General features: G+C 34.4%; 1 protein-coding gene across 8 annotated transcripts in view; it reads left to right on the top strand.

Moving 5' to 3' along the window:
- MGAT4C (MGAT4 family member C) overlaps positions 1 to 24,637 on the top strand; it is a 769,261-nt gene that overhangs the window by 716,565 nt on the left and 28,059 nt on the right. The window contains exon 5 of one of the 8 annotated variants that reach the window (XM_037730809.1): positions 10,031 to 10,100. The exons of 6 other annotated variants lie outside the window; for them this stretch is intronic. The gene's annotated coding sequence lies outside the window, so the exon portion shown is untranslated. Of the gene's footprint in view, positions 1 to 10,030; positions 10,101 to 19,310; positions 19,399 to 24,637 lie in introns of those variants that run through there. One more of the 8 variants, XM_017506834.2, reaches the window with a different exon arrangement.

Below are 24,637 nucleotides of genomic sequence, written 5' to 3'. Positions count from 1 at the left end.
CTAATGACCAGTGGTAATAAGCTTTTTTTCATGTGTGTTGGCCTCACATATGTCTTCTTTTGAAAACTGTCTGTTCATATCCTTCACCCACTTTCAAATGGGTTTGTTTGTTTGTTTCTTGCAAATCTGTTTTAGTTTTTGTAGATTCTGGATATCAGCCCTTAGTTAGATGGGTAGATTGCAAACATTTTTTCCCATTCTGCTGGTTGCTGATTCAATCTAATGAGGTTTTCCTTTAGTCATAAAGTCCTTGCCTATGCCTATGTCCTGAATTGTTTTGCCTAGGTTTTCTTCTAGGATTTTTATGGCTTTAGGTCTTATGTTTAAGTCTTTAATCCATCTGGAGTTAATTTTAGTGTAAGGTGTCAGGAGGGGGTCCAGTTTCTGCTTTCTGCACATGGCTAGCCAGTTTTCCCAACACCATTTATTTAACAGGGATTTCTTTCCCCATTGCTTGTTTTTGTCAGGTTTGTCAAAGATCGTATTATTGTAGATGTGTGACATTGCCTCCAAGGCCTCTGTTCCATTGGTCTATATCTCTGTTTTGGTACTAGTACCACACTGTTTTGATTACTGTAGCCTTGTAGTAAAATTTGAAGTCAGGTAGCATGATGCCTCCAGCTTTGTTCTTTTTGCTTAGAGTTGGCTTGGCTATGCAGGCTCTCTTTTGGTTCCATATGAAGTTTAAAATGGTTTTTTTCCCGTTCTGTGAAGAGAATCATAGGTAGCTTGATGGGGATAGCATTGAATCTATAAATTACTTTGGGCAATATGGCCATTTTCACAATATTGATTCTTCCTAACCATGAGCATGGAATGTTCCTCCATCTGTTTGTGTCCTCTCTTATTTCCTTGAGCAGTGGTTTGTAGTTCTCCTTGAAGAGATCCTTTGTTAGTTGTATTTCTAAGTGTTTTATTCTCTTTGTAGCAATTGTTAATGTCAGTTAGTTCTTGATTTGGCTTTCTTTAAATCTGTTATTGGTGTATAGGAATGTTTGTGATTTATGCACATTGATTATGTATCCTGAGACTTTGCTGAACTTGCTTATCAGTTTCAGGAGATTTTGGGCTGAGACAGTGGGATCCTCTAAATACACAATCATGTCATCTGCAAATAGAGAGAATTTGACTTCCTCCTTTCCTTATTGAATACCCTTTACTTCTTTTTCTTGCCTGATTGCTCTGGCTAGAACTTCCAATACTATATTGAATAGGAGTGGTGAGAGAGGGCATCCTTGTCTAGTGCCAGATTTCAACAGGAATGCTTCCAATTTTTGCCCATTCTGTATGATATTGGCTGTGGGTTTGTTGTAAATAGCTTTTATTATTTTGAGATATGTTCTGTCAATACCTAGTTTTTTGAGATATGTTCCGTTTTTATGTTCAGAGTTTTTAGCATAACGGCTGTTGAATTTTGTCAAAGACCTTCTCTGCATCTATTGTCTTTGGTTCTGTTTATGTGGTGAATTATGTTTATAGACTTGCGTATGTTGAACTAGCCCTGCATTCCTGGGATGACCCCTACTTGCTCATGATGAATAAGCTTTTTGATGTGCTGTTACAATCGGTTTGCCAGTATTTTATTGACGATTTTTGCATCTATGTTCATCATGGATATTGGTCTGAAGTTTTCTTTTCTTGTTGAGTCTCTGCCAGGTTTTGGTATCAGGATGATGTTGGTCTCATAAAATGATTTGGGAAGGATTTCCTCTTTTTGGATTGTTTGGAATAGTTTCAAAAGGAGTGGTATCAGCTCCTTTTTGTATGTCTGGTAGAATTTGGCTGTGAACTCATCTGGACCTGGGCTTTTTTTTTTTTTTTTTTTTGGTTAGTAGGCTATTAATTGCTTCCTCAACCTCAGCCCTTGTTATTGGTCTATTCAGGGTTTCTACTTTTTCCTGTTTATGCTTGGGATTATGGAAGTGTCCAGGAGTTTATCCATTTCTTCCAGGTTTATTCGTTTATGTGCTTAGTTTACTGGTTTATAGAGTTGTGTGTAGTAATCTCTGATGGTAGTTTGTATTTCTTTGAAATCTGTGGTGATATGCCCTTTATCATTTTTTATTGCATCATTTGATTCTTTTCTCTTTTCTTTTTATTAATATGGCTAGTGGTCTATTTTGTTGATCTTTTGAAAAAAATTAGCTCCTGGATTTATTAATTTTTTGAAGGGTTTTTTTGTGTATCTCCATCAGTTCTGCTCTGATATTAGTTATTTCTTGTATTCTGCAAGATTTTGAGTTTTTTTGATCTTGCTCCTCTAGCTCTTTCAATTTTGATGATAGAGTGTCAATTTTAGATCTTTCCTTGCCTCTCATGTGGGCATTTATTCTATAAATTTTCCTCTAGACACTGTTTTAAATGTGTCCCAGAGATTCTGGTACATTATGTCTTCGTTCTCATTGGTTTTGAAGAACATCTTTTTTCTACCTTCATTTAATCATTTATCCAGTCGTCATTCAGGAGCAAGTTGTTTAGTTTCCAGGTAGTTGTGCAGTGTTCAGTGGGTTTCTTAATCCTGAGCTCTAATTTGATTGCATTGTGGTCTGAAAGACTGTTTGTTATGATTTCCATTCTTTTTCATTTGCTGAGGAGTGATTTACTTCCAATTATGTGGTCAATTTTAAAGTAGGTGTGATGTGGTACTGAGAAGAATGTTATTCTGTGGATTTGGGATGAAGAGTTCTGTAAATGCCTATTAGGTTTGCTCGGTCTGGATCTGAGTTCAAGTCCTGGATATCGTTGTTAATTTTCTGTCTCATTGATCTGTCTAATATTAACAGTGGAGTGTTAAAGTCTCCCACTATTATTGTGTGTGAGTCTAAATCTCTTTGTAAGTCATTAATAACTTGCTTTATGTATCTGGGTGCTCCTGTATTGGTTGTGTATATATTCAGGATCATTAGCTCTTCTTGTTACATTGACCCTTTTACCATTATGTATTGCCCTTCTTTGTCTCTTTTGATTTTTGTTGGTTTAAAGTTTGTTTTATCAGAGAGTAGGATTGCAACTCCTGCTTTTTTTTTTTTCCTCTCCATTTGCTTGGTAAATCTTCCTCCCTCCCTTTATTTTGAACCTGTGTGTATTCTTGCATGTGAGATGGGTTTTCTGGACAGAGCAAACTGATGGGGTTTCACTTTTTATCCAATTTGACAGTCTGTGTCTTTTGATTGGGGCATTTAGCCCATTTACATTTAAGGTTAATATTGTTATGTGTGAATTTGATCCTGCCATATTGATGCTAGCTGGTTGTTTTACCCATTAGTTGACACAGTTTCTTCATTGTGTAGACGCTCTTTGCCATTTGGTATGTTTTTGGAGTGGCTGGTACTGGTTGTTCCTTTCTATGTTTAGTGCCTCTTTCAGGAGCTCTTGTAAGGCAGGCCTGGTGGTGATGAAATCTCTCAGAAATTGCTTGTTCATAAAGGATTTTATTTCTCCTTTGCTTATGAAGCTTAGTTTGGCTGGATATGAAACTCTAGGTTGAAAGTTCTTTTCTTTAAGGATGTTGAATATTGGCCCCCACTCTTTCTGGCATGTAGGGCTCTCTGGCTGCCCTTAGCATTTTTTCCTTCATTTCAACCAAGGTGAATCTGACAGTTATGTGCTTTGGGGTTGCTCTTCTTAAGGAATATCTTTGTGGTGTTCTCTGTATTTCCTGGACTTGAATATTGGCCTGCCTTGCTAGGTTGGGGAAGTTCTCCTGGATAATATCCTGAAGAGTGTTTTCCAGCTTGGATTCATTCTCTCCGTCACATTCAGGTACACCTATCAAACATAGATTAGGTCTTTTCACAGAATCCCATATTTCTTGGAGGCTTTGTTCACTTCTTTTCACTCATTTTTCTCTAATCTTGCCTTCTCATTTTATTTCATTGAGTTGATCTTCAATCTCTGATATCCTTTCTTCTGCTAGGTTGATTTGGCTTCACAAAGTTCTCGTGTTTTTCCTCTCCATCAATTCATTTATATTATTCTCTAAGCTGTTTATTCTTAATAGCATTTCACCAAACCTTTTTTCAAGGTTCTTAGTTTCTTTGCATTGGGTTAGAACATGTTCTTTTAGCTCCGAGAAGTTTGTTATTACCCACTTTCTGAAGTCTGCTTCTGTCAATTCATCAGACTCATTCTCCATCCAGCCTTGTTCCCTATCTGGAGTAGCTGTGATCCCTTGGAGGAGGAGAAGCACTCTGGTTTTGGTGTTTTCATCTTTTTTTGTGCTGGTTTCTTCCCATCTTTGTTGATTTATCTACCTGTGGTCTTTGTAGTCAGTGACTTTCATATGGGGTCTCTGAGTGGACTTCCTTTCTGTTGATGATGAAGTTATTTTTTTCTGTTTTTTAGTTTTCCTTCTAACAGTCAGGCTCCTCTGCTGTAGGACTGTTGGAGGTCCACTCCATACCCTGCTTGCCTGGGGATCACCTGCAGTGGCTGCAGAACAGTAAGGGTTGCTGCCAGTTTCTTCTTCTGTTATCTTTGTCCCAGAAGGATACCTGCCCAATGTCAGCCTGAGCGCTCCTTTATGAGGTGCCCCTTTGGATATACAGGGGTGGGGGAACTGCTTCAGGAGACAGTCTGTCCCTTATAGGAGCTCAAGTGCTGAGCCATGAGCATCATTGTTCCATTCAGAGCTGCTGAGCAGGTACATTTAAATCTGCTGCAGTGGAACTCATAGCTGCCTTTTTTTCCCAGGTGCTCTGTCCTGGGAAGATGGGGCTTTATTTATAAGTTCCTCATGTGCTGCTGCCTTTTTTCAGAGATGCCCTGCCCAGAGAGGAGGTAGCCTAGTCACAGTCTGCCAGCATAGGCGTTGCTGAGCTACCATGGGCTCTGTCCAGCTGCTGTGTCAACTTCCTTGTGGTTTTGCTTATAGAGGTATAGTTTGAACTGCCTCAGTGATAGCAGATTGCCCTGGTAATCGCAGATTGCCTCAGTAATGGTGGACTGCCTCTGTAGTGGTGGACTGCCTCGGTAATGGCAGACACCCTCTGCCCACAGAGCTGGACCATCCCGGGTCCAGCTGTGCTTACTGTGAAACTCTCAATCCAGAGCATTTCAGATTGCTGGTCTTTGTGGAGGTGGGACCTGCCGAGCCAGATCACCTGGCTGTCTGTTTCAGCTCCCTTTTTTTCAGTTGAATGGGTGACTCTGTCTCCCAGGCGTTCCAGGCGTCAGTTGAAACAGTGCCCATATTTGTGTGAATTTTTGTGCGGTGACCCGCTGCACCAGCTGAAACAGCCATGCTGGAGACTCATGGTGCTTTTCCACCTGGGAATCTCCTGGTCTGTGGGCAGTAAAAATTCATTTGGAAATGTGGTGATCACTCACCTTCTGTATTCTTGCTGGGAACTGCACTCCAGAGCTGTTCCTATTCGGCCATCTTAGATTGTCCGCCAATAAATTACTATATAATTGTCAGGAAATATTTAAGCAGGTTTTCCTCTCTACTTTTTTAGGGGGACCTAAGCCTCCTGACATTTTTTTTAAAGCAGGAAATTGTGATTTAGGAAGTAAGCTGAAGGGGAAGTTCGTATTCTCATTCTTACACTGTAAAAAGATTTTATGCTACTAGTTTTTAGCATGTTATATCTCTGTCCAACCAGTTTCCATAAGTTTGTATGTATTTAAATGTACTGTTTAAAAAGCATAAGATCAGTATTGTATCAGCAATCTTTCTGTTATAGTTTTTCTCATCAGTGAGAGCAGATCCATCCCTACAATTGAATTGGCTACACCCTGATGTTGAGTACTCCTTTGTTTCCATTGACTCACTCTAGATTTCGACTGTCTTTTTTGGCCTGATATTGACTTATAACAAGTTTTCTAAGAAAATTAGAATTATAGCATGTGAACTTCTTACATAGAGCCTGGCACATACTAAAAGCTCAGTATGCTGGTTATTGACATAACATTGGACATCATCAGGCTTTACTGCTTATACCATTGTCCGTTAAATAGCATCAGGCATTTTACTATATTTGCCTTTAATCATTTCAATCTTTTATAAATGTGAGCCATATGACCATCATGATAATAAATATTGAAAACAATCATTAGAAAATACAGAAGACATTGCATGCTACTCCAGCTTGAATGGCAAAACAATAAAATAGTAAGTAAAACAATTACATGCACAGTGAAAATATAGATAATTGGAATATGTAATGACAGATCTTATATCATTTCTTACTTATAATATGGATTTCCCCCACTTATTTGCTTTCTAAGTGCTTTTGTTTTAATAAGGTAATCCTACTCCCACTCATTATAATCTCTAGGAACCAGGATCAAAACCCAACCTGTATTTTTCCACACAACATAGCAGACAGAATAACAACATAGTGTCTTATTAACAGAACAATTTCCTTGACATTCTACTAAAGGGTTTCTCAAATTTTAATTAAAGAGATACCTTTCTGTTCTCAAATGGTAAATTTATCCATTAAAATTCTAATCAAAATCTTTAGAGATTATTTCGGAGGTATACCTGGACCTAATTTCTTACCTTCAATAAGCCCAGAGTTTATCAGGGGAAAAAAATTGTGTAAACAAGAGTAAGAAAGTGTTAAAGGTGACATGATGGACAAACTACAAGTTACACACCAGACCCCAAAAAATTATTGATCACTTCTCCCTGTAGGAGAGACAACAGCAATACTTCATAGTGAGAGCATCACTTGCCCTGCCTCAATGAGTTCAGGGTATGTGAACAGACAAAGAGCATGGTGTTGGGATAGAATGCTGTCAATTACTGGGGCAAGAGAAGATAATAGGAGCTTTAATAACAATGCAAAAGATTTTGAACGTTTTGCTATCAGCAGAGGGAATCTTGAAATGTCGCATGCTTGAGAAGGACATGGTCAGATTTGTCTTAAGAAAGACTGTGCAGAGAAATGTGGCAAAGGGATCTAGAAGATGCAAGTTATTATTTAGAAAATGCATTGATGGAAGATTTAACAGTATTTGATACTTCCTTGGCTAGATACAGTTGATTTTCAAAAGCTAGAGAATGTATACAACTTAGGTCAATGGAAAACGTATAAAATACAATATTATGTTGGTGATAAGCTATTATAATCTGTAATATTTTATACTGATGATAAATAATTACTCTATATAAAATATTTTTTCTAGGAAAAATGAAATGATGATTATGAATCATCACTGTTATTTCAATGATGAGTTTAGCAAAGTGAAGTGAACCTTAGAAATTAGTCAGATCTCTGGAAAATTGTAGTAAAAGCTATAATGAGGGCCACAGGACATTGAAAGCTTCTGAACTATTTGATAAACCATGAAATATTAAATTATGCTTAACATATTTCAACATTACATGTATTCACATAAACTCCGAAATGTGACTCTAAAATGGATAATTTCCCATTAACCAAACTATTTTGACCACAATTCTTAATCAGATAAAATACAGGTATAATGTGTAGTGTCTAATGAACTATGTTTTATGTTAATGCTTTCATTATATGAATTTCATGAAAAACTGTGCGTATTTTAAAATAAAATTTTCTATTCTGTTGTCTGAGCCAGAAAAATAGTACATCATACTATAAGATTTGATATAAGTAATTAAACATTTAGAGTAGCCAATAAAACAAAATTACAATCTTCAAAATAAAAATGTAACAAAACTACTTAAAAATATAAAAATTTCTAATTATCTTTAAATAATGCTTTAAGTTTTTTTATTGCATTTTAGGTTTTGGGGTACATGTGAAGAACATGCAAGATTGTTGCATAGCTATGCACATGGCAGTGTGACTTGCTGCCTTCCTCCCCATCACCTATACCTGGCATTTCTTCCTATGCTATCTCTCCCCATTACTGGGTATATATCCAAAGGATTATAAATTGTTCTATTATAAGGACACATGCACACGAATGTTCATTGCAGCACTGTTTATATAGCAAAGATCTGGAACCAACCAAAATGCCTATCGATGATAGACTGGACAGGGAAAATGTGGCACATATACACCAAGGATATTTTAACTTAGTCACAGCCATTGTCTTTGAGAAAACATGGAATAGAGCAAAAGTTTAGTTTATCAGAAGAGCCAACAGCCAGGAAAATACCCATGAATATGCTTCCCATGTGTCTCCAGGTAGCCCTTTCCTCTTCTATAATGACACTGTATGTTTAGTTTGCTTATGAGGTGAGGTACACTGTGATAGTGAAAAATTCATTATTTCCTGAAGATTTCCTAATAATAATTCAGTATGGTTATGTGTTGTCACTATCTTTCCTTTTAGAGTGTAGACATACTTATAGTATACCGAGAACTGGTTGATAATGACTTTTGAAACGAAATCCAATGTAGATTGCAGCATATGCTTACTTTCTATGAGGATTACCTTTCACTTAGTAAATGGTACCATACACAAACGCTTCATGTTGCTACTTTAATTGAAAAAGATCCCTTTCAGTAATGCTCTGTATTCTAGAGAAATTATAAACACATAGATTGGAAAAGCTGAGAAAGCTTATTTAACTAAGCTGTCAACAGCAGTATCTCAGATCTGCTTAAACTTACTGGGGTAAGATCTATTTGAAATGCTGAAAATAAACACTGAACCACTTGTAATGTTACACTCAATACATCAGAATATATTACAAGTCTAAGGGGAGCTAGAAGTATCTTTCATACATGTGACTACCTTTTGACCCATCAATTTTACTAATAGGTTTATATCAAAAAATTAGATGCAAAGATATCTCATACAATTTTTAATTGCATCATTTTTGTAAGATAATATTTGGAACTAAGTGAGTTAGTTAAATAAATGAATGTTTCAACTAGACTATTCAGCAACTTGAAAGAATAAAGTGAACCTATTTGTGATCATATGGAAAGAGTTATAAAACATATTGAAAGAAACAAAGACACAAAGTAATAGACATTATATGTTTAATGTATCTGTTACTTTTTAAACATGATTTACGGATTTAAACATGATTTATGCACATGCATGCAAACACACAGAAAAGTTCCTAAAAAACTAAATTATAGCAGCAATGGTAATCCATAGTAGTAATTAGAGTGATGGGAGCACAGGAGAATATTCAACTGCTTCTATTTTGTCTACATTCTTGCCTTGCTTATGTAATTAACCATAAAAATATAATTATTTTTATTTTTTAACTTCACTCCTTATGAATAGGACTTGGACACTTCCTCTGTTTATTATAGTATTTTTAAAATTTCTATGTTAGCAAGAACATGAAATTTCGGGACAGGTGACATAAATACATCATCATAACTGCAGGATGTATCTATAGTATTATATATATATCAGTATTATTAAGTATCAGGAAGCCTAAGCATTAAGATTGAATTAATGATTAATTACTTTCACTATTTGAGGTGAGAACATAGCATAATGTCCAAGACCACAGTCTGGGAAGTCAAATACACCTCATCCCAATAGCTATGAAATCCTGGAGAAGCTCATTAAACATCCCCTAAAACCTCATTTTTTCCATGATAAATAAATAGATATGATAATAGCTAGTATTTGGAGTCCTAGGAGGATTAAAATAGATAATGCGTGTAGATAGTCCCACAGCACAGTGCGTATAATGAAGTAAGTTCTCCTAAAATTCAGAATTTTAGTGTTTCTTCATGACTTTTATTAATAGCCTATTTTTCTTATCTTTATCAGTGATATAGTATTTGAAACAACATATAAAAAGTATTGTTTTATGAGTTTTTCAACAATGTGTAAACTTTCAAAACTGTTTAATTCTCTAATGACATCTTTAATTATCGAATATAGAAATTTAAATAATTTAGTATGAGACTGCTAAAGGATAGCCATAGAGAAATATATTTTATGTAATTCTGTCATTTTAATTGATTATCTACATAGTGCCATGAATCAATGATGTTTCAGTTACACAAGGGAAATATTGCAAATTAGATTACAAGATTGAACATAGGAAAATTGATTTTCACTGTTGAAATTATTATTTCTAAAATGAGTTTTTCATTGCCAATTTTTATTATACTTTCAGACCATAACTTCCTTCCTAATCAATAAAGCAATTTATACCATGGAGGAGTGAAAAAACAGTGACACCAAAGGTCGGAATAAAAATTATTTAAGGACTTGGTAATAAATCTAGGTCATGTCTATTTTAAAATTCAGTTCTTTTTAAAAATAACTTGATAATTTACTTTAAAAAATCTGTGACCAGTAGAAAAAGACAACATTTGAATCTGGTTTCATGTGAAGTTATGCCAAATGAATTGAGGTTGTCATATAGTTTTTAATATCATGAGGGTTAATCCTTAAGAGTCTGAAAATAGGGAAAAAAATAGTTCAGGTATTTGAAATGTTTAAGATTTGATAAATCGAATAAAGAGAATTGACACTTTAAGAAGCATTTTTTAAAATGTTAATTATACCATATCTATAAATGTCCCTAGAACACAGATACGTATTCTTCACATTTGACCATTTGACTATGGAAATGACCTTCAATCTCACTGGGAAGAGGCTGTATGATAGTTGATGACATTTTTCTTCTTTTATCTGAATTACCGCCAATAACATCTTTCTTCTTAAACCTGAATTACCACCTTGAGACAACCTGAAATTACTTGTCATTCATGCACTATGATGTACAATTCTGTGGCCTGATTTGTCAATTCAGATATTAGAGTGCAGCTTTAAGAGTCATTATAGAAATGAAAATTATATCTCCTATAAAATCAATATAAGAGCAGTAATTTTACAAAATACAAAGAGAAAGAAGTAAAACACTCTTAGGCTTAGAAGACAGTATTTAACTTTAGAACTAGTCCCTTCTAGAATTTTTGCTCTACATTTTTTGCATAATTTTGATAATACATACAGAATTAGAGGGGTTTTTTAAATGCATTGTTCTAAATATAAGCTAAATATATATTTTAATAAAAAATATATTGAGAAAAGACAAAAGAGATAAAAGTAGAACCATCATCTACTCTGTATTCTAATTTAATGTTATTTGTCCATTAACAAGCATAATATGGGTAAATAACATTAAACTGGAATAGTGAGTAAAATGATGACTACCTGAAGCTGGAAAGGAGGGATGGTTAATGGCCATATACATATTTTAAAAATTAGGAAATGGAGAAAAATATAAAGAAAAAAGTAACAAATCATTCACAATTGTATGAAAAGCATACTGTCACTGTTAATATGTCATTGTAGTTCTTTAATCCTTCTCTGTATACATTTTTTCATAAAGTTTTACATATTAAATATATAAGAACATTTAGAGGTCTTAGATGCAAAATAATATGTGGAATTTTTTGATACATATTATGCTTTTTTATTCAGGAAGAATTTTAAAGATAAAAAAATCATTTCTCAAGTTTCTTGACATGGAAGGGACATTTAAATTGCCCTACTCAACTCTAACTTTCTAAATGGAATAAACAAGAAAAAATGCTTGATAATTATTCTTGTAAACTCCAAACTATAAAAATTTTATAGCCATATTTCGCAAGTTTGTGAATGAAAAAAAGCTAGATACAGCTTTAAGTGGCTACAAACAACTATTTGAAGCTTGGATGCAGTGGTATTGTATTTATATAATAAATATTTGTATAATATCAACATATATTATTTTATAAGTATATAATATATATATTTGTGATTCTACAAAATTCAAAGTTACAAAACAGGAAATAAGCTTAACACAAAGTCTTAAATACTACTTAATACAAAATTACCTTCACCAGTGGCTTTAAAAGCAACATGGGGATACCTAAATCCTACTGGTTTCTTGAATTTAGGATCAAAATTAAGTAAAGGAAAAACTGCAGTCATTTTTCACCATAGTCTTTCCATTCTTGGTTCTTCATTCATCTCTAAAATTACTTGGTGGAAATTTTAATTATTTTCTAAAGAGAAAAATAAATCAATATTTTATTTCTGAAGATCTTACATAGCAGGAAAAAAGTATTTTACTTTGCTTCTGCAAAGTAAAGATAACTTTTGTGAACTGTAATTATGAAACAATAGCATTTCCCTTAAAACATGTCAAGATATTTTCTTATTATCTTCTCATTTAATAAAATTATTGCAAAATAGAAGTCTGAAACCAGGCTGTTCATTTTGTTTATCATGAGCTCTATAGTGTATTAATTTATACTATTTCCACTTAGATGGTGGAAGGATTTTAAGAAAACAGGAAAAATCAACCACTTTATAATATAGAAATGTTACACTCCTTATGCCACTTTTTTTTTTTTTTTTTTTTTTTTTTTTTTTTTTTTTTTTTTTTTTTTTTTTTTTTGCTATACTGTCACACTGGGATCTTTCCCACCCTTATCTTACTCCCTGTATACCTTCATCTCCTCTATGTAATATTCTCTGAAAACAGCCACTCCCAAGTAGAGAAGTTCCTTATTTCCCTAGTTTATGTTTCTATTGTATCCTGTGCATTTTTCTAACATCATGCCTCTAGCAATTTATTGATCTACTTCTTGGTGCATTTACCTTCCATTTGCCTTGAATTAGACATTAGTGCAAGAGCAGGAACTTATTTTATTTTAGAGACAGGGTCTCGCTCTGTCACTCAGGCTGAAGCTCATGGCACAATCATAACTCAACCTCGAACTCTTGGGCTCAACTGATCTCTGTCTTAGCCTCTCAAGTCTCTGGAACTAAAGGTGTGCACCACCATGCCCAGCAATTATTTATTTTTATCATTTTTCATAAAGATAGGTTCTCACTATATTTCTCAGGCTGGTGTCAAGCTCCTGGCCTCGAGCAATCCTTTCACCTCAGCCTCCCAAAGCACTGAAATTATAGACAGTGAGTCACCAGGCCAAGAAAGAACATGGATGTTAAATTAAGGTTTTCTTTCTTGCACAATACCATCCGCATAGTAGGGCTTCAGTAAATGCAGATAGAACTAAGTCAATATTTAATGTCTTGGGCAATGCAGAATGAGTAACCACTTCAGATGTGTTTTCAAAATTCTTTGTAACAGCTATCAGGAAAGTATTGAAAGAATTTCTAACCCCAACATGTATTTTCTTCCTCTGTAATATTTTTCTGTTCTAGTTAAGCTGCATATTACATTGCAGTCATTGTTCATAGCACAGGTATCTGGTACCTAGTATAAACTCAATAAATGTTTGAGTGAAATAATAAATGAATGTTAATGATTCATCTGTAACAGAAATTCTTATTTTTAGAATTTAATAACAAGCTTAAGAAAAACAACACTTAAACAGGAAAATAATTCATAATCTGAACATATTATTTAAATGTAAAAATATGTTAATGTATGCATTAAAGCTACCCAAATTTGTTATTTGGTACTACTAAATTCAAGTTAATTTATCTGATCTATTACTATATGAAAATGTACAGTAAGAAAGTGTAATGATTGTATTGAGACAATATATTATTGCCTTTTACACTATACTACTGGTTGTACATAAGTGCTTGTACCATCCCTTTAAGGAAAAATAATCATCTTATGTATTATTTCTTAACATTAATGGTGAAAACATGATTGCTAGTGTTCTTCAATATTATTGCTTAACCAATTTTTAACTTGACTTTGAAGCACCTAATTTTTATCTCTCTGATAAACTCTGTGTAGACTAGGATGCATAAAACAGAGATTTAGAAAGGCTTATGGTTTAAACTGAATTGCCATTAATCATACATAGTTAGGATATTTGTTATCTATTATACTGGGAGCACCACTAAAACTATCTTTTAGTTCAGTTTCTATTTGTACTGTAAGAATAATCATGAATCTATCTCATGAGTTTTGTGAAAAATTTAACAAAGTATACTTTATAGCCCTTTGAAAGACTTAAGTTATTCTCATCATCATCACTCTTCTCTTCCTCCCCACAACTCAAAACAGTATTCACAGTTACAACTTTTCTTAGAACAAGTTAATTCCTGTACTCTTGCTGATGTAGATAGTTCAATGTTTGCTGCTACTGATTCCATTCAAACCAGGCACTTTTTCAGCTCACAAGAAAAAAATATATATATATATTTAGGAGAATGATATTCTAAAAGAGAAGTTGATTAAAGAGTTAAAATGTAACTTGTCTTAATTAGCTTTAATATTGGAAGAGTCTTCCCAATCCTCATCTCAAATTTTACTATTTCTGTAATCAGTGGCAGGAAATCTCGACCCTGTCAATACTACACATTGTAGGATAGTCTAGCCTCTCTCTTTCTATCTTTAGTCCTGTCTCTCTCTCTCTCTCTCTCTCTCTCTCTCTCTCTCTCTCTCTCTCTCCCTATCTCTCTCTCCATATATGTATACAATATATATTTTCTATTTTTTTATCACCTATACTATAAATGAACATACAACTTAGGACTGTAAAAAATTATGAAACAACGAAACAATTACATGTGCTCCTATCAATACCTGAGACTTTTGTACACAATGTAATTATGTTTTGGAAAAGCTTTTAATATTTCTTGCTTTCTGAAGATTTTGCTATGTCAGCAACATTCTTGCTGTTCATCAGAAAGTACTGAATACTGCCCTAAGGGCATATTCAGCCTTCCACAAAGCAATGTAGAAAAATCGGGCAAGCATTTAAAAAAGCAAGCGAAGCAAGTCAGTTACACACAGTGGCACATGTTAGACAGATGAACAGTTGACTGCAACACTTCTTTCATGTTTTCCCTGATGTGAGGTTAAGTGTTGAATACAAGCCCTTATGATTTGGGGAATGTAATTTACTTTTGCATTCTGTTGATTTCAATATAAATGATTAAATAAAATGTTACAGTTTAGTGCCTTGGGGTAGATTAACTAACATTGTCACTGTCATTTAGATAGGTAGAATTTTGTTTTTCTTCTTTTCCACCTTTTCATGGGGACACTGAACAGTTTGCACTGGGGAAGTGCAACCCTGAAGAGCTGAAGGGAAAGAACTGTTTGGTGGTTTGTTGCATATAGCACAAGTAACACTCCAGATGTCATGGAATTTGTTATTGCATGCACAGTCATGTGCATTCTAAGCATGGAACTCTACAGTGTAATAATTCACTTGTCATTTCATATCAGCATCAATTCTCAATTCTTTAATAAATGAGCATTTTTCTTGAGTTGATGAAAACTAACAGGTTCCCACACACTGTCTTCCCAAGAAGAAATGTAATAACATTTGTACAACCAATACTTTATCTGCCTTCATGAGCAATGACTAAAGGTAAATAATAGAGACACATTATGTTCTAGTGACAAAAAAAATAGTTTAAAATGTTATTTCTTTACATATATATGTATATATATGAGGCAGTGAAGATAAGTACATAGCCCAGTAGATTGCAAAAATACTTATCCCTAAATTATGTGGCTTCTCAAACTTTGCCCCATATCTGAATTCTGATATTAGACAGATTAGATTACATGTCTGAGGTTCCCCCAGTACTCAGTTTTGCTGCTCATCTTCTAACTGTACATAGCATCAATATTAATTTTTCTGTTGCATTTTTAAATATCCTAAAATTTTTTTCTTTATAGCAGTTATAAAATATTTAAATTTATTATATAATTAAACTAATAAGTGGCATTATCCTCACTTCTCATTTAAATAAGTTATAAACAAATAAAAAAATGTATGGGACTTTGTTAGTAGACAAAGTTAATTTTGATATGCACGTTTGCATTTTTTAAATTAAAGAGCCCCAAAATTACAATAGAGATCTGAGTCATGTCAGAGAAACACTTAAGCAAGTTTTTAAGAGTACTGTGTTATAGATAATAAATACAAATCTTCATGGCTAGTAGTTTGTCTTATACCTCCAAGTCCAAGATTCCTGCAATGTTAAAACACACACAAATTCACACACACACTCATACAAACACACACATACACACACACACTCAAACCATGGTAGTAGTTGCCATGTTTTTTAAACATTCCCCTAAGTACTCAAGTGATATAATAAAAGTTTTTTAAAAAGTATTTTCACATTTAAGAAGATGAGAATCCAAGGGGAAATAAGACATACAGATAACAATTCTAAGAAATAGAAAGTATTAAGGAAACTAAGAGATGTATAGATAAAATGGTAGGAATTCAAAAAAGTGAGCAACTGACTGAAATTAGGCTTAAGAGGCATTTTCTGTAATAAAGTAACATTTTTGGTCACTTAAAACTTAATTTTTAAAATGAGAGAATTGATAAGAGAGCAAATCCATGAATATTAAAATGTGAGAGAAATGTGGAGAATATGACTGTTCTTAAGCTAATGCACTGAAATGTAGCAAACCTAAAGTGGAAAGGAATTGTGTAGGAAAACATGTCTGTATACCAAAAACAAATTTACACATAGGCCTTTGAGAAAGAATACACACTCTGTTGCACCAATAACTTCCTTCTTGGCTTTATGTGCTTCTAAGTAGTTTAATCTCTAAATTTTTCTAACCAAGGGTGGAAAATTTAAAACATACAGATTGGTTTTCACTTCTGTGTTAAGTGGCCTTACCTCAAATACAGGATTGATTTCACCCAATTCCGAGTTGTAAAGGTTAGTCCAACAGAACTTTCCTAGATATATGCTGCATTTTCCCAGGAGACACACATTCAGGCGCAGGGATTGATAACACTGGTATCAGGAAAATGCACAGCTTCCTTGGAACTATCCAATCTACACAAAATATTAGTTTCCACAGCTTGGGTCTGGCCTCAACCAGGGCTTTTGCCAAATAAGTCCAAGTCCTGACAAGGTCATTCCATCTTCCTCTGGTTCCATCTGGATATCTGAAAATCTTCTGGCTCCTAAACTTCACTGGGATAGGTAATTTCAACCCTGTGACAAAACTTAATGACACAGGAACATCACATTTGTCTTTTAGGGTAGTGCCCAATGAACTCCATAAGTGTTTCCTTCTAGACAAAGGATTGTCCCAGTTGAGTGCATTTAGTTGATATGTGGATGGCAATTCATCAAAGATTTGAGGCACCATTCCCAAAAAGGGTAATTTCTTTTAAGTTATGCTTGATTCATTTTTTTTCCTGTTCATCCTACAAGTAAATCTCAGTCTTTGCCTATTCTGTCTGGGCTACCTAGAAGATTATAACTTATTCCATTGGTTATCAATGTGAAATTATAGTGGTTTAGGTGCTGCGCATGGGGAAGAGATGTAGCCTATTTCTGTGCAATTGTATGCTTACTACCAATTACCTACCAGCTTCACATGTCCAGAACACAGAGATGTTCAATTGTGCATAACTTCATGGAAATAAAAGAAGTTGATCAATAGCCCTTCAATGTGATTACTTGCTATCTGTTTACAAAAGATGTGAGATTACATACAAGCAAGGCACTAAATAAAAGCATTTTAAGGTCATTAAAAACCAGAGGGCATCATTGGAGTTGACAGCTCAGATCCCCTGAGTCACCATCTTAAAACTCTCTACATGAAGCTGCAAAGGATTTCTATTTCTTCCTCCAGTTATTGCTGCAATTGTAAAGCTTCTGTCTCAAGCAATCCAAGACTTACTGTGGTGGCAACTGTGCAGTATGTTTCTTCCAGCCAGGTGGATTTGGGCAAAGGTTATGCTTGATCTGCGTAAACTTCAGTGTCCTCACACAAAGGATGCCAGACTTCTGCCTTCCATGCAGTCAAGATGAGAGATACTTGCTCACGGTGCAGTCACAGCTGGTCCTCCAGTTCCAGTTCAAAGCCCAGCTAATCGGCATGGCCACAGCACAAACAGCTTATAGGGAGGCAGCAAAGAGAGACAATGCTAGAAGCACTCCAGTTTCCAGTACAGTGAGCTCCAGTTCCTTTTTTTTTTTTTATTTCCTAGAAGAAAAAAAAATACACACAAACAATGTATATGTTGGTGCAAAAGTAATTGTGATTTTTGTAATTCTTAATTACAAAAACTGCAATTACTTTTGCACCAACCTATTACTTGATATAGCTACTCTCACTATTACAAAACAGAACAAACTTTATTTCACCTCAGAAGTGAAAAAACAGAAGTAGGACAGAGGCCGAGTGAGGTGGCTCACACCTGTAATCCCAGCACTTCGGGAAGCGGAGGCTGATCACTAGAACTCAGAAGTTCAAGGCCAGCCTGGACAACATGGCAAAACCTCATCTCTCCAAAAAAAGAAAAGAAAAAGTAGCTGGTCGTGGTGGCTCATGCCAGTAGTCCTAGCTCCTCAGGAGACTGAGATGGGAGGATCATTTGAGCCCTCCAACTAGCCAAGAGATACTGTCTCAAAATAAAAAAAATAATAATAGATTGTTCAGGTCCCCTGCATCCCCAGGTACTGCTTGGTGCTCCAGAGTACAAATAAAAGCTCAGCAAATTCCAGGCCTTGAAAAATAAATACTGTACATACTTTTGAAGGGGCATTTGGGTTTCTTCCCCCCATTCTTGCCAAGAGCAGGGTAAAAACAGACTCACTTCCGTACAATTTTCACTGTATAAAATGTGAGGTCCCAGGAAAGCCAGCACTGAAAGGAGCTCCACCTCAAGCTCTGTGCAGGACTGGCTGAGGTTCATGCTAACACGGGATGTTGCCATTCCTGTTTCTCACTGGGATAACTGAGATCATTTGCAGGCAGCCTTCTTGATTCACGTCGCAGTACAACAAGCCAGGATTGTTACGTTTCCCCCATTAACATCATTAAGCAGGCATCTGCTTAAAGCTCCTAGGCTAGAAATGCATCAAGATCTCTCCTCAAGGGCGGATCATCCCACTTCCGGTTTAGGGATGGAATGTTCAAAACTACTTTCCCACTTCTGGTTTAGAGGTTGATGCTTCAAAATTGTAATGAACAGGTAGGGAAAACCATCAGTAATGTAATCCTGTTGCCAAAATTAAAGGAAGTATTAACCAGAACTTTGATTATGGCAGTGAGAACTAAATGGGAAACATTGTGGCAGGTGAGATATTGAGGACAAGAGGGCTTGACATATCTCGAATTATGAGAATAAAAGCTATAGACTTAGCCCTGAGAAACCTGAGCCTACCAAAAATGAGAATCTGGAAGGAGAAGCTGGCAGGAAAAGAAAATTACAGTTTTAGATGCGTTGTGTTTGAATGGTCAGCAGAAAAATAGGTGTAGACCATAGTCGTTATTCAAAAACTGGGACTAGGATTCAGAAAGGAGTCCTAGCAGAGAAGCCTAAATATGGTTGTAGAAGTCGTGTAATACCAAAAAGTTTGTAACAAAGAAAAAGAAAAAAACGTTGGATAGAATGGTGGAAAATGATAATATTTATAAGAGTAGGAGAAAAAAGCGTTTGCTAAGAAGGTTTATTTCTTGTTATTTTTTTTTCAACCAATATTCTGTGGACCTTTCTGACACTAGAAAAGCCTTATATTCTTTTTGTTGGTGGTTTGTAAACAGTAGGTAAAATTCAGGTAAGACCGGTATTAAATGGTGAGAAAGAATAGTGCATGCTCACAGATTTATAATTGAATATATCCCTATTTATTGTGTATAATAGTGCATTTATGTGTATAAAAATATATGCCACATCATGTATAATTTCAAAATTAAATGTAAATGCATGAATATATAATAAACATTTTATATGTTAGTATATTTATCCATATATTCATATATAATAATCTTTTATGAGGGGAAGTATAGAGCAAAAATGATTTGTTTCTATTTAAAAAATTAATTACCTGGTACAGTATAACTTCAAAATAATTTTAATGTTTATATTTTGAATTATTATTTTTATAGAAATTAAATTCATCATTCATATTTTTCTTTTTACTTTTTTTTTTTTTTTTTGGAGAGACAAGGTCTTAATTCTCTGTTGACCAGGCTGTGCAGTATTGTGCTAATAGTTCTTTGCAGCCTTCAATGCCTGGGTTCAAGCAATCCATCCACCTCAGTATACCAAGTACCTAGGACCATAGGCATGTGCCACCATGCCTGGCTAATTTTTTTTTTTTTAATTTTTGTGGAGAAGATGCTTCACTATGTTGTCCAAGCTGGTCACAGATACCTGTCCTGAAGCGATCCTCCCAACTCAGCCTCTCAAAGTGCTGCGGTTATCAGAATGGCCACTGCACCAGGCCCATCACCCAGATCTTTTAAAAAAGCATATGATTCTGTTCCCAAACAAAAACCAATCAAGTCTTATTGACTCAGACGTGCAAACACTGCATATATTTGATACAAAGAAGTAAGGATGTTGTTATAGCCTTGCTTCCATAACTGTGTCCTGTAATCAATAGCCTTGGATCAGAAACTTGTGATAAAGCTGTCTTTGAAAACACTTGCAACAAAATTAGTAAACAAAATATGCTCAGGATTTCTCATTGGATGTGAAAGAAATAAAAAGTATTGTAGAATATGCTGTTAGCAAGCAAATGTCTATGACATCAAAGATATATAAAGACAATGTATCATCCTGAGAAATAATTCACTCAAATTATGATAATATGAGTTACCACTTTTCAAATGAACCTAATCTGTAACAATCAACTCATAACCTTAAAAGAAAAACATACTTGTCCTTTGTAATATTATTCCAAAACAAAGAAAAAAATTCTAGCAGACAAAATGTTATTTGAACATGGAAGCAAAATCTGCTCAAGCAACTTGTCTTCATTTGCGTGATTAATATTTTCAGGCAGTAGCATGCTACATGGAAGTTTATATTATCAGGGTATGCTCACCTGGTTACAAATTTGAGATCAAAATTGTATTTTCTTCTAACACTTGGAGCTGGTAAAGGATGGTGGGTTTGTGTCTGCCATGTTCAATAGTGTTTATTCCTAGTAATCAGTATTATTAGCGAATTATATCAACATGCATTTTTTTTCTACTGGGACCCTAAGTTACTAATGTTTTTACAGTGTCTATGGATTTAAAATGTAAGTTTAAATGGCTGCCTATTAGCTCTATCCTACTACCTAGTAATTAATTTGCTTTCAAATTTCTTCAATTCTCTCATCTCATTTCTACTGTACTATTTGAAACCAATGTCATCTCTCTCATGGAATGTGGTTCTCTCCTGTGTTATAATATTTTGACTATACTGGTTTATGGTCAGTTAGAAAATATGTATTTTTAAATCTCTAGCTCTTATATATACTTTGTTGACCAAAACACACACACAATTACAATTCTAAAAGCTAACTTTGGATCTTTTATATTCTCTGTTTTTGCCAACGTTTAAACTATCCAAATTATGAAATTCTGAGAGAAGATCATTAATTTCCTTCACTGTATTTGTGAATTCATAAACTTGTGCTTATGCCTCTAAAAGTTCTTGGCTTATATAATTTGCTACTCTGATATTTGGCAATTGTTGGCCTCTTGACTTATAGTGGGCTGTGAAAATTAAAGACTCCTATATTGTTAGGACTTTTGACTTCTTGCTTTGTCTGTGTTTCTGATTTAGAAAGTTTCTCATTGTATTATATTTCCCTTTGTGATTGTATTGGTGTATTTTCTGTTGCTATCTCAGAATACTGAGACTGGGTAATTTATAAAGGCAGAAATGTACTTCTTACAGTTCTGGAGTTGGCAAGTCCAATATGAGGTGGCAGCATCTGGGTGGCTTCTTGTGAGGACCTCATGCTGCATCATAACATGGCAAAAGACATCACAAGACTTAAAAGGGCACACAAGAGAGAGTCAAGCGAACTTTTATAATAGATCCACTCTTGTGGTAACTAACCCCTCCTGTGATAACCTGTTAATCCATTTGCCCATTAATCCATGAGTGGATTAATCAAGTCACAAGGGCAGAAGCCTCATTATCCAATCACCTCTTAAAGGCCTCACCTCTTAACACTGTTACACTGGGGATTATGTTTCAACACGGGGTTTTTGTTTGTGAGTTTTTTTGGTTTTTTGTTTTGTTTGAGATGGAGACTTGCTGAAGTGCAATGGTGTGATCTCAGCTCACTGCAACCTCCTCTTCTTGGTTCAAACAATTCTCCTGCCTCAGCCTCTGGAATAGCTGGGATTACAGGTTCAGCCACCACACCTAGGTAATTTTTGTATTTTAGTAGAGACAGGGATGGTCAGGCTGATCTCGAACTCCTGACCTCCTGATCCTCCCAAATTGCTGGGATTACAGGAGTGAACCACCATGCCGAGCTTCAACATGGATTTTAAAAGAGACAAATATTCAAACCATTGCACTAGTAGTTTTGCAAATAATTTTTCTTGTATTCATTTTGGTATTTAGGAACTCCTGTAGTTTTGTTTGAGTAGTTACCTTTTATAATCATCCTTATTTCATTAGTCTCATTTTCTAACTTTGCTTCTGATGTCTGTTTGCTTTAAATAATAGTCTGTGACTTGCACCTATTATCTATATAGCATAGATGTATAAGCTTACACTACTTCCTCCTTTCTATCTCCTTGTATTTTAAGTTGGCTATTTTTTTACATTATCAGACTATGTAACATTTATGCATTATTCTTACACGATATTCCCTGTCCATTTAAAATTAAATATGCAATTAAATATCACGTGATCAAGAGTGGGTTTTGTGAATTTCTTTAGTAATTCTTGAGTACTTGACCAAGAATGGATAACTCCAAGACATATATGGTTCCATTTTAGTGACAAAATATTCAGCAAGCCTCTAAGCTACACAACCAACTCATTCACATTTGCTGAGTCATTTATAATAGAAAGAAAACCAGATAGGATTAGATTTTTCAGTAGTAACATAGAAAGCAACACAATAATGAAGCAATGTTTTTCAAGAAAATATAGAAAAGAACATGTAGGCAAAGAATCTTGTAACCAGAAAGATGCTTCCTACCATGATGGAGAAATAGATATCAGCTCTACCGCTATCCTTAAACAACTATAAATGTAGAATTAATATAAATAAAACAAAATATAGATATTATAAAACAGGCAGAACAAGGCAATGATTCCTGATGGGGGGTGAGAAATGAGGTTATTGTCGTGGCTTACTGCCTAGAGTTTCTGGGTTGCAATACAAGGAGCATGAACTCGAAGAGACAACTGATCTCTCTGAGTTGAAGACACATAGCTAAGATATTTGGGATTCTTCAGTGGCTAGAATTCACAAGCAGATACTACAGAGGAAAAAGCTACATGGAAAACTCAACTGCAGAAAAGGAGAGAGAGAAAGGGATTATTTTATATCTGAGCATAAATCATTGCATGTATGTGAAGAAACTATTCAGAACTACTGAAGGATCACTAGAAAGGAACAGTTGTAATGTCTTTTAGAACACACACAAAAAGAATACTAATTCTTATTTCTGTTAACTAAAATGAAAAAGTTTGTAATATGCAGGTCATCAGATAGAGTACTCAGAAAGGTATTGCCTTAGCTGTAAGGCAAAATTAGCTCTAGACTGAAGGTTTATCTGAGACTGGCACTCCAATAGCAAAAGATATTGGAAAATAAAAAAAGAAAATTACATATCAGTATTTCTGAAGAACAAAAATGCAGAAAGAAAATCTTAGCAATCAATTCCAATGGTATATGAAAATAATTATATAATGTCTTAATATATACTTCTATTTGGTTTAAATTACAAAATCAGTGAGTACTATCCATCATATAGCACAATAAAGGAAAAGAAAACTTCATCAATTCAACAGATGGAGAAGAAATATTCGACAAAATTCAACACTTATTCTCAATATAGAACCTTATCAATCCAGTAACAGAAGGAAATGTCCTCAGGGTGATAAGATGTATCAGTAAGAAAACTACAGCTGTCATCACAACTTATATTGAAATAATTAATGCTTTCTTCTTAACATAACAAAGCAAAGAGGTTTGTTTTAATAACTTCTGTCTAATATTTTACTGGAAGCCCATTTACTTATTACCACTGCAATAAGGCAACAGTAAAGCAACAAAATGTTAAAGTCTTAGAGACTGGAAAGAAGTATTAGAACTGTTTTTTGCTTTTCAGTAACATGATGGTTAAATTTAACAAGGTCACAGGATCCAAGGCATCAATATATAAAAATAAATTGTATTTCTGTGTAGTAGCACCAAACATGTTTACAAAAAGCATTTATAATAATAGAAAAAAAGATAAAATTATTAGGGCTAAATTTTATAAGGCATGAAAGATGTCAACATCACTGAAAAATAAAAACATTGCTCAGTCAAATTAAAGATGACCTGAGTAAATGTTAATAAATACCATGTTCAGAAAAATGTATTTTTAGATTCAAATAATTTGTACATTCAGCAAATTCTCAAGTTCTAAACAGTTTTTAGTAGAAATTGGTAAGTCTATTGTACGATAATTTATAGACTCGGCACATTTTTAATAAAAATTCTAGTTTGTTTTTGTCAAAATTGACAATTGATAATAAAACTTCTATAGTAATGCAAATTTTTCAGGGCCCCTTTAAGAAATCTCAAGAACAGTTCAAGAACAAGATTTTAAGATTTGATTTTGAAAAGGCAACACTCTAAAACATGTAAAACACTTTAGTGCTTTTTAAATTGCAAGCTCTCCATTGGCTTAAATAATCAAGGCCATGGCTAAGGTCAACATAAACACAGAAACCTATCTTTTTTTTTTTTTTTTTTTTTTTTTTGAGGCGGAGTTTCACTTATGTTACCCAGGCTGGAGTGCAATGGCGCGATCTTGGCTCACCGCAACCTCCGCCTCCTG

This window comes from Cebus imitator, unplaced genomic scaffold, assembly GCF_001604975.1.
Source record: "Cebus imitator isolate Cc_AM_T3 unplaced genomic scaffold, Cebus_imitator-1.0 Scaffold362, whole genome shotgun sequence".
Taxonomy (NCBI): Eukaryota; Metazoa; Chordata; class Mammalia; order Primates; family Cebidae; genus Cebus; species Cebus imitator.
The sequence above is the reverse complement of the archived record's forward strand: the minus strand, read 5'-3'. Positions and strand labels throughout refer to the sequence as shown.